The sequence below is a fragment of the Thalassophryne amazonica genome, chromosome 20 (genome assembly GCF_902500255.1).
Source record: "Thalassophryne amazonica chromosome 20, fThaAma1.1, whole genome shotgun sequence".
Lineage (NCBI taxonomy): Eukaryota > Metazoa > Chordata > Actinopteri > Batrachoidiformes > Batrachoididae > Thalassophryne > Thalassophryne amazonica.
In genome coordinates, this window is record NC_047122.1 from 29672606 (window position 1) to 29684426 (window position 11821).

The window sequence follows — 11821 nt, forward strand, 5'->3', positions numbered from 1 at the left end:
GGGGGTCGCGGCAGGAAAAACACCTCCGTGTTGGAAATCTTAACGGGCAAGTTGGAACATGCCCAAGCTGTTAAACAATTTCTCAGTTACTCACTTGTTGAAAGCCATCAAAAGCCGCCTGAATTTTACAAATGGTTTTCAACACGGAGGTATTTTTCCTGTCGCGGCGCACACAGATTTGCCGAGTCGTCACGGAAACGACTCCGCAAATTTGCGCGCACGTTCTTTCATTACAAAATGACCTTTAACAGTGGAATGTCCACATAAACTCCTCATGCCGGCCTCTTCTGAATCTTCTCTGTTCTCTCATGACGTCCTGGGTCAACAGGACCTTAAATTAGGATGATTTCAGCTCGAAACAGCCAGACAACGTCGCCTGGGAGCGCTGCGCGACGTCCCGCTCCGTGGGAAGTCCTTACACCGACAGAAACACCCCATAATCTCTCATCAGCCGTTAAACTTTTCACAGAAAACCAGCTTAATTTCTCGAATAGTGTCCACTCGGATATTCCTCACAGGTCCAGAAAAAATTTTGATAAAGCAACGCGCGCCGTCTCGAGCAGCGTGTGAAACAAAGGAATTCAGCCGAGAGGGCGGGACCACATCTCACTCAAGGCCTGCCCACAGGGAAATTACGTCACCGACACGCGTGAAAAAACTCACGCATGCGCACGAGGGTTCAAGCATGATTGGTGTAATCGCACGTCATTCAAATCCATATAGTTAAAAAAAAAATAAAAGGGTCGGTTTATTATCTAAGAGACCTCGTATAAACAGTGGTGGGCACAGATAACCAAAAAATTAACTTTGATAACAGATAATCAGATAACTGAAAAGTTATCTTTGATAAAGATAAACCGATAAACCACCCAAAAATGTAACGGAAGTTACAGATAATCGATAACCGATAAATTCCAGTATTGTCTCTGGTACATTTGCAATTACTAAGAAGCTGAAATTTACTTTTAACACGATCACTTTTGAAAGTATCAACGTGACAAAAGACCCAAAGAATGAGCCAGTATTTCCATGTTTGACCATATCTTGACACATAAATGTTGGCTTTATACTGTGCGTGTTTTGGCCATTTTTCAGATGATTTTTCATTTGTGCGAGAATTTTTTGGACCGAGTTTCAGTTTAATCGCGCGTCCTGCATCGCGTAGTGGAGTAACAAGCTTTAACATCTCACGACCACCTCCTGCTGCTGAAGAGCTACAAGCATCCAACCGCAGAGCTGTCTTGTAATGTTTTTTTGTTGTTGTTTTGTTTTTAAACTTAATTTGTAAAAAAAAAAAAAAAAAAAAAAAAAAAAAGCCACCAGTCACCAGTTCTCCTTTGCCTACAGAGGACAGAGTGGTTTCTTCTGAAAACACCTCTTTTCTGTTTGCAGGGGGTAGAACAATATACCTATTAGCAAACCTTTAACAGGTAGGTCTCAACTGCTTTTAAGTTTTAAAAATGTTTTTCACTGTTCACCTTGGTTTACTATGTTATCGATCTAAAAGTTATCGGATGGCAATTCATCGGAAGATAATTAGTCTGATGATGGTTTAAAGTTATCTAAAAAGATAATCCAATAATGAAAACATTATCTTAGATAATTATCTGTTATCGGATTATCGGAAGTGTGCCCACCACTGGATATAAACAACTTAAATATCAAAGAGATTCAATGTGAAGACCATTGCAGGTCACAGCAAACTCATTTGTGCCTAAATTTAATTCAATCATGGGTTTAAAGTTCAAAATGGCGTCCAAAATGGCTGCCAATAGAACTTATCATTAAAATACATAGTAGGAACAAACAACAGACTTAATAATGACAGAAATCATTGGTGTTTAAGTGAAAAAACCCTATATTGGTGACCATCTTGGACGCCATCTTGGATAATTGGCTTGAGGCCAGTTTTTATTTTTGGGAACATCCTGATTGTGTTTTGGAGTCATTTAAGGAACCTAAAAAAGTTGGTTTGGTTTAGTCCTGGGGTGGGGGTGCAAAGGTAGTGGTCGTAGCTCCCCTAGTATGTCATTAGAACCTTTAGAAATATATTTAGTGAGAAAAATGGTTACATGTTCAATACTTATTTTACCTGCTGTGTGTGTGTGTGTGTGTGTGTGTGTGTGTGTGTGTGTGTGTGTGTGTGTGTGTGTGTGTGTATATATATATATATATATATATATATATATATATATATATATATATATATATATATATATATATATATATATATATACACATCCATCCATTTTCTTCCGCTGTATCCGGAGTCGGGTCGCAGGGGCAGCAGCTCAAGCAAAGCCGCCCAGACCTCCCGATCCACACACACCTCCCCCAGCTCCTCTGGGGGAACCCCAAGGCGTTCCCAAGCCAGCCGAGAGATGTAGTCTCTCCAGCGTGTCCTGGGTCTTCCCCGGGGCCTCCTCCCAATGGGACGTGCCCGGAACACCTCTCCAGCGAGGCATCCAGGGGGCATCCGGAAAAGATGCCCGAGCCACCTCAGCTGGCTCCTTTCGACGTGGAGGAGCAGCGGCTCGACTCCGAGCTCCTCCCGAGTGACCGAGATCCTCACCCTATCTCTAAGGGAGCGCCCAGCCACCCTGCGGAGGAAACTCATCTCGGCCGCTTGTACTCGCGATCTCGTTCTTTCGGTCATGAGCCAAATCTCATGACCATAGGTGAGGATCGGAACGTAGATCGATCGGTAAATCGAGAGCTTTGCCCCCCTACTCAGCTCTCTCTTCACCACGACGGTCCGATACAGCGAGCGCATCACTGCAGATGCGCCACAGATCCGTCTATCGATCTCATGCTCCATCCGTCCCTCACTCGTGAACAAGACCCCGAGATACTTAAACTCCTCCACTTGAGGCAAGGACACTCCACCGACCTGAAGAGGGCAAACCACCTTTTTCCGGTCGAGAACCATGGCCTCGGATTTGGAGGTGCTGATTTTCATCCTGGACACTTCACACTTGGCTGCAAACCGCCCCAGTGCACGCTCAAGGTCCTGATTTGACGAAGCCAACAGAACCATATCGTCCGCAAACAGCAGAGACGAGATTCTGTGGTTCCCAAACCAGACCCCCTCTACACCCTGCTGCGCCTAGAAATTCTGTCCATATATATATATATATATATATGTGTGTGTGTGTGTGTGTGTGTGTGTGTGTGTGTGTGTGTGTGTGTGTGTGTGTGTGTGTGTGTGTGTGTTGTGTTCAGTTTAGTCAGGTCAGGACGTGGTGCAGTTTGTTTCATTGTGATAACAGCCACATGAATCACACTGTTTACTGATAATCACATGTTCCATGGATGTATCAATCTGTTTTCTTCATCTGTACCTTAAAATTGATTAATTTGTAACACTTGCAGCCAAAAACACATCTCTATCTTGAACATATCTTAAGATTGAGGTCATTTAAGGGTCTCAGTGATCAAACCACCTGCAGCAAACAAACAATGGTGTCTTTCCTCAGTGATCTGCAAAGGCTGGAGACACACCGCAGAGCGAGACAATGTCTGTAAACACAACGTAGGAGGGCATCATCAAAACATTTCAGCTGGATTAAAATGTTTGAGAAATTGTTTGCAGAAGAGAAAGGTTTGTAAGATCCACAGGGCTGAGCCTGCAGGGATTTACAGCTTGGACAATGGTGCGACCGCTCTCATCTCACACACACACAAACACACACACTTAGTGCACATTGTGTGCACACAGGCAATACAGACAGGATGTACAAAAACAAACTCCAGGTATCATTACAGCAGCAAATCATATGTTGTTATATACCTGAGGTGTTTATTCATAATTACGAATAATCAATTTATTTTTGATCATCAGCTTTGAACACCAGCACTGCAAGTTAACTCCTGAAGGCTTTGTTTGGTTTCTCCTTTCGTCACTGTGTGTAACTTACATCAGTGCACTTCATTATGGTACACTATCAGCTGTCAATCACAGAAAACACATCCTCAGTCTCCTTAAAAACTGATTTGTTCCACATTTGAAAAGAGACTAAATCCACATTTGTTTTGACAGTTTTGCATTTATTTATTTATTTTTTATTATTGGCAAATGATTTGGAGGTCGCAAACTAAATACAGACAGAAAGAACACTACATGCAGAAATCTGTGTAATGTGGAGACGTGCTGACAGCTCAGGGAAGCTGCAGCTGTTTTTTCCACTGGAGAAGGATGTGAGAACAGTGGGGGGTGCAGGTATGAATCCCCAGCAGGTCTTCAGCAAGGCAGTCTGATGATCTCTGCAAAAAGCACCAACCAATATTTCATTGATTCCACCCCCTCCCGTTTCTGTGACAAAAAGAACAGGATTCAAAGATGGCGCGTCCTCGGAGCACTAACCTAAATGTAGCAGCAACAAAAGAGGCTTCAAGTTGCCGTGCCGATGGGACAGTAATAGTCTGGTTAGATTTTGCCGAGACGGGCTCACCTGATTTGGAAACAGCTGCCATAGTGACTGACTTCTCCACTCCTCATGCATATCATGTCTGGATGCAAGACGGTGAAACGGGCACAGGCAGAACTAAATGCAGATGATTTGAGGGGTTTGGAGTCCAACCTGCACAATTTTGCAAAGAAATATCATATATATTAGGTGGTGTGGAGGTTATGTCATACACAGATGCTGACATGATTCTGTGGACAGATTAACTTTGGGTCATGGAAGAGGTGCTGGTGGACACCCGGACCTGCCTGAAAGTATCCTTTTTTGTTTATTATTCATAACAAGAGCAATGCAAAGCATGGAGTATGCCCTTTTGAATGTTAAGATGTTTTTTTTTTTTTTTTTTGATAAAGTCTGAAAATTATTTCCATAGCAAAAGACTGGTGCTTTAAGGGTGATATGTGATGGATTTACCCGCATTTTAGAAAGGGTACTTCCTCTTGCCTCCCCCAAAATACCACCAAGAAATCATTTCAATCAGATGTGTTCTTCACTTATTACGCAAAAATAAAGATAGCCTCTATGGTAGCCAGTGGATGACAGATGAGAACTATTTTTGAATGAAGCCTTCCTCTAGCTCCCCATCCCCACCCCCCAATTCACCATAAAGGAATAGTTTCAATCTGATGATAAGACCTTTAGTTATTATGTGGAAACGAAAATCAAGATGGTGCCTGTGGTGGCCATATTGGATGACGAGTGACAGCCATTTTCAAAAGGAATCTTCCTGTAGTCTCCCACAATACAACAGCAAAAGATACTTCCAATCAGACAAGGCGTTCTTAAGTTATTGTGTAAAAACTAAACATTTACAGGATACCCAGAGGGACGCCCAGAGGGATGCCCAGACAGATATGTGGGCATAAAGACCTGCAGCTAGATCCAAACACCATTAAAAAAGACGAATTATGGTTACTTAAATCTAGATCTCACAGCATTCTATGTTTTCTAATCTGTGGTTATGTCAGGCTTCACACTCAGAATGAGTCTAAGATCCACTTTAACGTTCACGGACTGAGGCGGAGCTCAGCAGTAAAGGAGCTCAGGTTGCCCCCGTGTTCATTCAAAGGAGACGCAGCACCGCAAGCAAACAACAGGAGTGAAAGGCTAACCCTGTTGTTTTGAGCCAACTACATCCTGTACCATAGCCTATAATCTCTAAACGGAGGTCTTTTGTTGAGTAGAACTGAGCTAACTGCGGGGTGGGGCGTGGCGGTACTACTGTACCATACCTCCACACAGCTGTCACCATGAAATACGGCCGATTCCACAAACGGACAAAAGCCAAGAGAAAGAGACGAGAAGAGCAAGTGACAGAAACCACTCTGAATGGGGGGGGTGCATTGCAGTGTGTCTGTCATGGCTTTCTTGGTCAAACACCACAAGGAATTACTGAGCAGTGGATCATCTTAAATAACTATATTTGTATCTTAAATTTTATTTGTAGCACAGAACAAAAGAATATGGTTTTACAATGGGAATGTTGTACTGCAAACAACAACACGCAGTATTCACACCTGCTGGCTAAAAGCAGTTACTGAAAGACAGAGATGAGTTTGAACGGGACTAATCAGACTCCCATCTGCACATCATCAAGTTCATAACAGCATAAAATGTCAATGAGAATTTCTACTGAAAACGGTTACAATGTGTCAGACAGGCCAGCAGAATAAATATAACAGGGGCTTATCCAGTGGATCAGTGCTCCCCCAACCTCTTTAACACCCCCCAATTTGTATCTAAACAGGCTGAGGGCTCCCCCCTCCCCCCTACACTTATCCCACATGAATGTTTGCATGCAAGCGTTGCACTCACAACACAAAAAAATAATGTGATTTATTCCCCCTTTTTGGGTGCGGGGAGTGGAGAATGAAAAATTATCTTTAAAAAACAGTCCATTTTTTTAAAACCTGTGATTCATCATACGAAAAAACATTGATCTTGTACACTTCTAATTTTGACAACCAGACAAAACTTTATAAAGCAAAACGTGGCTGGAAGGACCACAAAGGCAGGGAAAAGGGCTTAAACCCAATAGCAATCTGACACTCCAGGATCCGGATGTGTTCAGCATCACATGCTTCAACGTGTGATGAAAAGTGCCCCATTTTCATGAAATGTTTGGGTTTTTTTTGTCCATTTTGCTATTTATAATGCTCCCCCTTCTCTTAACTTTAACCATAACCATAGCATATGTGTGTCCCTTCCCCTAAATCTAACCATAACCCCCACAATTCATGCCACCATCACAAAATGAAATCATGCCCCTGTCATGAAAGCGCCCGTCACAAATCCATAGATTAACGTATTTTTTGTAATGCCACCACGAACTGCCATGAGACCGGGTTGCTTATTTCTAGTAGGTATTAGAATAACCGTTGGTTAGCAGTATTAAGTACATACTTATTCAAATACCGGGATAGAGATAGAGAAAGAAATAGCAATATAGCTAGAAATACAGAAATATAGACATGTAGATACATGCAGATATAGACAGATGGTGATATAGAGATAGAGATGTAGACAGATATATAGTAGAGACATCTGAGATAGACAGAGAAATGGATAACTTGAAATGTATATTTTTAGATTACTGTGTTTGAAGTGAAAAGGCTGAAGTTCCTCCTGGCAAACTTTTAAAAGAACAAAGAGAGACAGAATTTATCAAACCATAAAATATACTCCATACGGTAAATATAGATTTTAGCCGTTGAAATCTCAACATCTAACAGTCCTCCTGAGTTTTTGCTGGTGTGCCCCGTGGACTCTTCTCACTCACAAACACACACTTTCCTCCTCATTGGTAACATCACAACTCCCGTCTGGCTTCCATAGACAACGTGTGTATAACAAGATGAAATAGGTGAGTGATAAAGGATATGGCATCTTGGCAGAAAGGGTTCAGCCGAGGTGTAAAAGCGGTAAAGCCCCGGGGAAGCTCGGAGGAGACAGACAGGTTGTATCAGGTCGGGATCAGAGCTGGATGCCCTGCAGCGGCCATCACAGTCGGTATCCTGCACGTTTTCATTCCAGCCATCCACGCAGGGACGAACTCTGGTGGAATTGGTTTAGCCGCAGGTAGCAGTGGAATGAAGAATTCCTATTTTCAGATAAATAGTGAAATCTGCATTGCAATGAACACCGTCAGTATACAAAACAATTATATGGTCTGGGATGAAAAGGTTATGGGTTTGCATTATTTCCTTTTGCATACCACATGCCTTTGGATCAAACTGTGAACCAACACCATCACAACAGACCGAGTCTATGAAGCACAACACATTGTATCGCTGATTCAAAATCCAGTTGTTTTGTCCTTAGCTTGGAATATGAAATGATTTACAGCAAGCCACATTTTTCAGGCACATTAAAACTCAGAGCAGCTCCCTTGAGCCAGAGGAAGACAAATATAAACATAAATTTATGTCGCTGTGCCAGATGTACTTAATCGCAAAAACAAATGGTTGGTTAAATCAGTCAGACACATTCTTACACCAATGGCTTTTTCATCTGCTCTGATGGGCTCTTCTTCAGCATCTGTTACTTCAGGGGTGGGCAATCATGTGCCATAAAGGGCCGAGACACTGCAGGTTTTCCGTGCAACCAGTCACCTCAGTAGGTGATTTCATTAATGATCAGGTGTCTCAGCAGGTGATTTCATTGACAACCAGGTGTTTATGTTCAGAGGAGAACCTCATCAGCAACCCTGCTGAGGTGAATGGTTGCATGGAAAACTTGCAGTGTCTCGGCCCTCGATGCCCACCCCTGTGTTACTTGGAAATCTCAGTGTATCAGGGGTCAAGGGAAAGCCAGTGGAAATGTTTCTGGTAGTTCTGTAAATGTCTTAGATATCATCTTTATTAGCTTATTAAAAAAAGTAAGTGGCCTTTAATTTTAGAAGAGTTAGACGATGTTGTTGAACATCTTTGTTTTCAGGTCATTTGAGAGTTGTTTAGAGGCTCCCATGTTGCCACTCACAAGAGATGCAAAGAGGGGAAACATATGCAAATGGCCACCTTAAATACCCTTTCTCATGATTGGATTCACCTGTGTAAGGAGGTCAAGGGTCAGTGAGCTTACCAAACCAATTTTGTCTTCCAATAATTAGTGCGAAATGTATTCAAATCAATAAAATGAAAAGGGTGCCCAAATTTATGCACCTGGCTAATTTTGTTTAAATAATTATTGCACACTTTCCGTAAGTACTAGAAACTTCATTTCACTTCTCAAATATCAGTGTGTTTGTCTGCTACATGATATATTTAACTGAAATTGCTGATCCCAGCAACCAATGATTTATAAAAGAAAATCATGGAAATCATCAGGGGTCCCCAAACATTTACATACCACTGTATATAATAGCCATATAATAAACAAATTATTTACCTCACGTGGTCAGTTACTCCATATTATGCAGCTGTTGTTAGGTGTGATTGGCTTTTAAATTTCTAATCTTTTAGTATTATCATTATGATTGGTTTTTAAACTTTTAATCATTTAGTATTTGTTGGGAAAGTGTAGGTACACGGACCCACAACAGGGGGCGCAAATGAACGGACAATGGAGTAGGTCAAATAACAACACTTTACTGTTGTGAATGGGCACAACATATACAACAGATTGCAACAATAGACAAAGTCAATTCACAAAAGGTGTTGTGTGGGCAGGCTCGAAGATAGGAGACGTCTGTCCAAAGCAGAACCGGAACCACACGATTTCCTCCACCACCAGACCCCGGGAATACTGGAGCCGCCAAGTCCCGAACTCCCAGGTGGCCACTGCCTCCGCGTGTCTGACCTGGTACTGCTGGCGAGGAACAAAGAAACAATTAACTGTGGGCGCGTTTGCACCCAGCAATCCGCACGGTAGGAAAACTACCTCCACCTCTCGTGGAAAAAGGAGTCTGCTAAACAACGCACAAAGTCACAAAAGGTTAGTGTCTCACAGTTAGCTGAGTACGTTACCTTCCAGGTAGAACGATATCTCGGCAAAGAGGTGGAGACGTCGTCCTGCTGATGTACCCCTGCTGATCGGATGATTGGTAACAGCTGTTGCAGGTGATGCGTGACAGCTGTCACCCTGGCTGCTCCTGTGAGGCGGCTGCGCCCTCTGGTGCCTGGAGCCCGCACTCCAGACAGGGCGCCCTCTGGTGGTGGGCCAGCAGTACCTCCTCTTCTGGCGGCCCACACAACAGGACCCCCCCCTCAACGGGCGCCTCCTGGCGCCCGACCAGGCTTGTCCGGGTGGCGGCGGTAGAAATCGGCCAGGAGGGCCGGGTCCAGGATGAAGCTCCTCTTCACCCAGGAGCATTCTTCGGGGCCGTACCCCTCCCAGTCCACCAAATACTGGAAGCCCCGGCCTATCCTTCGAACATCCAAAAGCCGGCGCACAGTCCAAGCCGGCTCGCCCTCGATGATCTGGGCAGGAGGTGGTGCCGGATGTGGTGATGTGGCTTGATCCGGGACACATGGAAAACGGGATGGATCCGCAGTGAGGCCGGAAGCTGAAGCCTCACTGCGGCTGGACTGATGACCTTGAGGATCTTAAACGGACCGATATACCGGTCCTGCAATTTGGGGGAGTCCACTTGGAGGGGAATGTCCTTAGTAGACAACCACACTTCCTGCCCTGGACGATACTTAGGGGCCGGGGTCCGCCGACGGTCTGCATGGGCCTTCGTCCTCATCCGGGCCCTCAGCAAAGCAGAACGGGCGGCACGCCACACCCGACGGCACTTCCGCAGGTGGGCCTGGTCCGAGGGCACACCGACCTCTCCCTCAACCACCTGAAACAAAGAAGGTTGGTACCCCAGACACACCTCGAAAGGGGAGAGGCCGGTGGCTGACGACACCTGGCTGTTATGGGCATACTCGATCCAGGCCAGATGGGTACTCCAGGCCGCCGGGTGCGCGGCTGTCATGCAACGCAGGGCCTGCTCCACCTCCTGATTGGCCCGTTCTGCTTGCCCGTTGGTCTGGGGATGATACCCGGATGAGAGACTCATCGTGGCCCCCAGTTCCCGGCAGAAGCTCCTCCAGACTTGCGAGGAGAACTGGGGACCGCGATCGGAGACAATGTCGGTGGGAATCCCATGCAGCCGGACGACGTGGTGGACCAGGAGGTCCGCTGTCTCCTGGGCCGTCGGGAGCTTCGGCAGGGCCACGAAGTGGGCCGCCTTGGAGAATCGGTCCACTATCGTGAGGATGGTGGTGTTGCCCTGGGACGGCGGGAGGCCCGTGACAAAATCCAGGCCAATGTGGGACCAGGGGCGATGGGGCACGGGCAGCGGCTGGAGCAGTCCCGAAGCCCGGCGATGATCAGCCTTGCCCCTGGCGCAGGTGGTGCAGGCCTGGATATAATCCCGGACGTCGGCCTCTAGGGACGCCCACCAGAAGCGCTGCCGGACAACTGCCACGGTTCTTCGCACCCCTGGATGACAGGAGAGCTTAGAGCCGTGACAGAAGTCCAGGACTGCAGCCCTAGCCTCTGGTGGGACGTAGAGTCTGTTCTTCAGCCCAGTTCCGGGGTCTGGGCTTCGTGCCAGGGCCTCCCGGACGGTTCTCTCTACGTCCCAGGTAAGGGTGGCCACGATAGTGGACTCCGGGATGATGGGTTCCGGTGGATCCGACAACTCCGCTTTGACTTCTTCTTCATGTACCCGGGACAAGGCATCCGATCTCTGGTTTTTGGTCCCGGGACGGTAGGTGATCCGGAAGTCAAAACGGCCGAAGAACAGTGACCAGCGGACTTGCCTGGGGTTCAGCCACTTGGCGGTCCTGATATACTCCAGGTTCCGGTGGTCAGTGAAAACCGTGAATGGCACGGATGTTCCCTCCAACAGATGTCTCCACTCTTCTAGAGCCTCTTTCACCGCAAGGAGTTCTCGATTGCCGACGTCATAGTTCCGTTCGGCCGGGGTCAACCTGCGGGAAAAATAGGCACACGGGTGAAGGACCTTATCGGTCTTCCCGCTCTGGGAAAGCACAGCTCCTATCCCTGAGTCCGAGGCATCCACTTCAACCACTAACTGGTGACTAGGATCGGGCTGCACCAGAACGGGTGCAGACGAGAAGCGCCGTTTCAACTCCTTGAACGCGGCATCGCAACGATCCAACCAGGTGAAGGGGACTTTTGGGGAGGTCAGGGCTGTCAGGGGGCTAACTACCTGACTGTAGCCCTTAATGAACCTCCTGTAGAAATTAGCAAAGCCGAGGAACTGTTGCAGTTTCCTACGGCTGGTGGGTTGGGGCCAGTCTCTCACCGCCGCGACCTTGGCCGGATCAGGAGCGACGGAGTTAGGGGAGATGATAAACCCCAGGAAGGACAAAGAAGTGCGGTGGAACTCGCACTTCTCG